This window comes from Kryptolebias marmoratus, linkage group LG14 (assembly GCF_001649575.2).
Source record: "Kryptolebias marmoratus isolate JLee-2015 linkage group LG14, ASM164957v2, whole genome shotgun sequence".
Classification (NCBI taxonomy): Eukaryota; Metazoa; Chordata; class Actinopteri; order Cyprinodontiformes; family Rivulidae; genus Kryptolebias; species Kryptolebias marmoratus.
In genome coordinates, this window is record NC_051443.1 from 7,519,935 (window position 1) to 7,524,982 (window position 5,048).

A 5,048-nucleotide genomic window follows, 5' to 3' on the forward strand; every position below is an offset into this window, starting at 1 on the left:
GACACTTTATAAGAGTTAAGGTACCAACTCTCCAAAAAGAGTTAAATTAACACTTTCTGGTGTGGACCCATATAGACACTTTAAAAGTGTTGAAATCAAATCTGACAGTGTTAATCTGGGCCTCCTGGATTTGCTGTGTACTTTCTGAGAGTTTAATAAAATGTATTCAGTGGTTCATGAGATCTTTTGCTAACATGATAGACAGACAAGGAAACGCGCACACACATACAGGTATATACATGATTGTCTCCCTTTGAGGCAATAATACATTTAACTTGTAATCATCTTTTTATTAAGGTGGAATTTCTCTTAAGTCAAGAGAAAGAGTGGCCAATCCTTGTCCTGGAGGGCCACTATCCTGCATGTGTTACCTGTTTCCCTGCTCCAACACACCTGATTCAGTGGTTAAATCACCTCTTCTTGTTCTGCAGAAGCCTGTTAATCACCCGTTGATTCAAATCAGGTGTGTTGGAGCAGAGAAACAAGGAAAATATGCAGGATGGTGGCCCTCAAGGACCAGGATTGGCCACCCCTGTCTTAAGTGGAATAAATGAAGCTTTTAGATCCATTCCAGAAGAACTAGTGGAATCCAGTGATAAACATGAGCCTGTCCCCAGTTTGCTTGTTGGCATCAAAACTAACACTGAATGTTTGAGATTCTTCGAGCTAATCTTCACATAGCATTACATTAGTGAGCAGGAAGTAAGTCCGCACTTCTGAGTCAGAACTGATGTGTTCTGCAGCCAGTAGAGCCAGTGGACAGAGGATGTGCGCTCTGAGAAGCTGTAAACATTCACCCAAAGAAGGAGAAGAGGAAGCATCTTGCGTTTTAAGCACTAACTTGGAGCCATGCACAAACACAGACACAAGTTTCAATCAGCATTTTCTGTCTGCTGGCAGCCGCCATAGCCTCAGCTTTGATTAGGGCTCATTCTCTGGTATTATTAAGGAAATAGGAGCACCGGCTTCATGACCCGCCCACGTTCTGCGTCACACCGCAGACTCACTCAGCTTCACGTGCACACGTCCGTTTGTTGCTTTTGCGTGCGCTGTAATAATGAGCTTTCCAGGCAGAGAGCTGATTGTGTTTTCCGGAGGGAGTGGGATTTTTTTTTTTTTTTTTTTTATCAGCGTGTTGACGTCCATGGTGGACCTACACCTGCCACCCTGTTATTAATCTGAAAAGGCTACCGAAACGTTTTAGCTCCACATTATAACTAAAATGGCTAACAATAAGGTGAATACATGAAGAGTAGAATTCATATTGCCATCAATGACACGTTATCTCACATGCTGTCCTTCAACCACTGGTTGATCTCACAACCATGTTTTGTCTGACCGTTTTAATAACCTTTGTGTTTACACTGATTGACTACACAGCCTCTGAAATGTCATTACAGTCGATGTCTGTCAGAGAGTACTGTAACTCAGTTTAAAATTATTTCCCATTATTATTTATTATTTCTATTGTAATATTCTATTACAGAGGCTTTAATATGATCATGGAATTAGAGGAACAGCTATGGGTTTATCTGAAAGATTCCAGTTTGTTCATGTTAACAGAATGAATCTTCTTCATACAGCAGAGTTAGGCATGGAGCTCCTCAGGGTTCAGTGCTTGAATCAGTACTCTTTACATTTTATTGGCTTCCATCAGGTGAAACTATTGGACAAAATGGGAAGCATTTCTTTTGTTATGGTAATGGTACTCAATTGTCAAGATCGGAGGAAAGCCGGAGGAACCCAGAGCGCAGACTCATGATAAAACAGAAAGAAAATTTATTTAAACTAAAAAAAAAAAAAAGGCTGACATGGCAGCAAAACCAACTATAACAAAAAATCCAAAAATGACAAGCAAGGCAAGACAAGGCAAGGTGGAACCAAGGACTAAACACCAACGAGCAACAATCAACAATGACCCGGCGGGGAGGTGGAGAAGAAGACCAAGTTTTAAAGCAGAGGGTGATGAGAAGTGGGAACAGGTGTGTGATTAAGAGTGAAGACAGCTGGAGATGGGTGTGACAGGTAACCAGAAAACTACTGAGCAGAGGACAGGTGAATGATGACAAAACAGAACCAAAGCATAAAGAAGACAAAACAATACAAAGACAAGGACAAAAAAGCAAATACAAGAATCCAACAAGAAAAACCTAAATCATAACATCAGTAAGATTTATCCATGAAGTCTGTTGAATCCAATCAGTCACTTCGATTACAAGACTAATATTCTTTATAATCAAGATGTCCTAAAAACTCTAAAGTCTTTTGCTGACCCAAAACTTTGCTGTCAGAGTTCTGATGAGTTAGAATCAGAGCTCATATTGTTTCCAGTTTTAGCTTCTCTCCATTGGCTCCTTGTAAAATTCAGAACAGACTTTAAAATCTTACTTCTGTCAACAACCAAGCTCAATCTTACAATAAAGGTCTTGTACACATTTTCCACATTTTCCTAACAGAGAACTTTGCTCTCAAACTGCAGGTTTACTTGTGGTTCCCAAAGTCTCTGAATGAGAGGCAGAGCTTTCATTTAACAGGCTCCTCTATTAGTTTCCAGTTTCTGTCTGAGCTACATATCTTTCCCTTTAGTTCTGCTGCTATAGGTTTAGACTGCTGGGGAGTAAATTGACCACATTTCCTGTTTCTGCTGTTGTCTTTACTCGCTCTACTCTCCATTTATGTATTTGTAAATATGGCTGCCATTAACCCGTGCTCTCTGTTAGTCTTCCTGTAGAGACTACACCTGGCCCATTGCTTCTGTGTTTGTCTGTCTCTTTCCTGCACTCTCGACCCCCAGCCAGTCGAGGAGATGGCCTCCCATCCTGAGCCTGGTTCTGCTGGAGGCTCCTTCCTGTTAAAAGTAAATACTTTTCACTGCTGCTCACCACCTGGTGCTGGCTCAGGATGTGCCAAGGTAAAAGTTCAGCACAATCTGCTGGTTCCCTTAAACAGATATTTTTTTTTTTTTTTTTTACAAATTGGCATTTTGTAATATACTGATTCTGACTATGCTTATGCTGTTTTATAATTGGATGTGTAATTATATATATATATATATATATATATATTCCACCATACAGAAAAAAAAATCCAAATCCAAACAACACATATAACCCTCCTGAAGCCCTTGTAACTTCAGGTCCATTTGACCCAAAGGCCACAGTAGGATTAAATAGAGGATTGGGACTCTTGAGCTCTGGGACGATTTATTTATTCATCTTGAATGCACTTACCAGTAGGTACCTGACCAGGAGAGAAGTCTTATCACCAAAGATGACCTCAAAGGTAAGCATGGCTTTCTGTGAATCTAAATACAGGTTAAAAGTCAAAAACAACTGGACTTCCTCATCCGAGGAGCTTTATCAGTTATCAAGCTGATAAAGCTCCTCAGATGAAGAGCGAAACATCTTCAGCTACAGAATAGAAGTTCAATTGTTTTTGTTTTTTAACCTTTTTTTGGATTTACCATGTCTTGGATGATTGAGAATCTACACCAGCACGTGGCTTTCTGTATAGAAAAATTTGTGAAAGCTGCGTGTCTTATAAAAAACCAGTTGTACACTTCATCTGTGTTACTAAGCAGCAAGGATTACCTCAAATAAGTTCCCTATAGATTCCAATGTTAGGGTGACTGGAGCATCAGTTAACAACTCTTCCTCCACCCAGTTTGTGTTTATCTGCCATTAAATGGGTGAGTCGAGACAAATCTCCGCCACCTCACCCCTCTAACGCCGCCGTTATGATTCAAACCAGTGTGCCTAAACAAGGCAAGAATGAGCAACTCTGTGACTGAAGCATTCAGATTGTGAATGGTAGCTGAGTAATTACAGTAGGTGGGGTCCAGCTTCTATCAGCACGCTTCACTCTCGCTGCAGTAAACACTGAAAACGGCCGCACACTTAAACTCCCAAGACTTTGTTGACTTCTGTTGCAAGGCGTTTGTTTGTAGAATGAGCGTCATTTTCACCAAGACGCCGATAGAGAGACACGTTTGGGTGGGGTCTAATAAAAAAAAAAAGAAGTAAAACGATCCCTGCTTTACTTGTCCGAATTTTCCAGAGTAATGAACAAAGGGGATCTAATCTGTGAACAAGTCTTGGAAAGAATGTTAAGAAGACTTTTTAGGGATAGCGTCAGTGCTCACTTGTACAACAGAGCAGATATATCTGATCTATCTGCTATTAGTCCTGCATTTAACTACTTTTTCCAGTCAAACCATCTACTCTTAAACAAGCCGATTACAGAAATATGACATATGAGCTGATAACACTGCTCATAGGAGATACAAAATGGTAAATATTTCTTAGACTTCTGGAACAATATTCTCAGGACACATGAGACCAAACACAGAATAGCTCTTATCAACTGTCAGCACGGTGGTGGAGGGCTGATGGTTTGGGCTCCCTACATTCATTAAGTCAACCATGAACTCCTCTGTAGACCAAAGGATCCTAGAGTCCAGTGTGAGGCCAACTGTCTGACAGCTGAAGATTGGACCAAACTGGACCATGACGCATCAAGTCAAGTCAGTTTATTTTAGAAAGCGCATTTAAAAACAACATGTTGTAACCAATAAAGGACAGACCAAAGATAAAAACAACAGTAAATAAGTTAAAAAATACATTTAGAAAATGTCACAAAAAGCAGTAAACAGTGAACATTGTACCATTAAATGACTAAATCAACTCACACCGGGTTAAATATCAGTGAGAACAAACATGTTTTTAAAAGAGATTTGAAAACGGGAAGAGAAGAAGCCCGTCTCATATTAGAAGGCAGATTGTTCCAAAGTTTGGGAGCCACGACTGAAAAATATCCTTTAAGCTTCAGCCTAGTTTTTTAAGACGAGCAGAAGCAGCTGATCAGAGGATCTCAGAGCTGAGAAATGTTATATCTAAATATTATATGTTAAATTTAAATGTTAAATGTTAAATCTAAATGTTAAATGTTAAATCTAAATGTTAAATGTTAAATCTAAATATTATATGTTAAATCTAAATGTTAAATATTAAATCTAAATGTTAAATGTTAAATCTAAATGGTAAATGTTA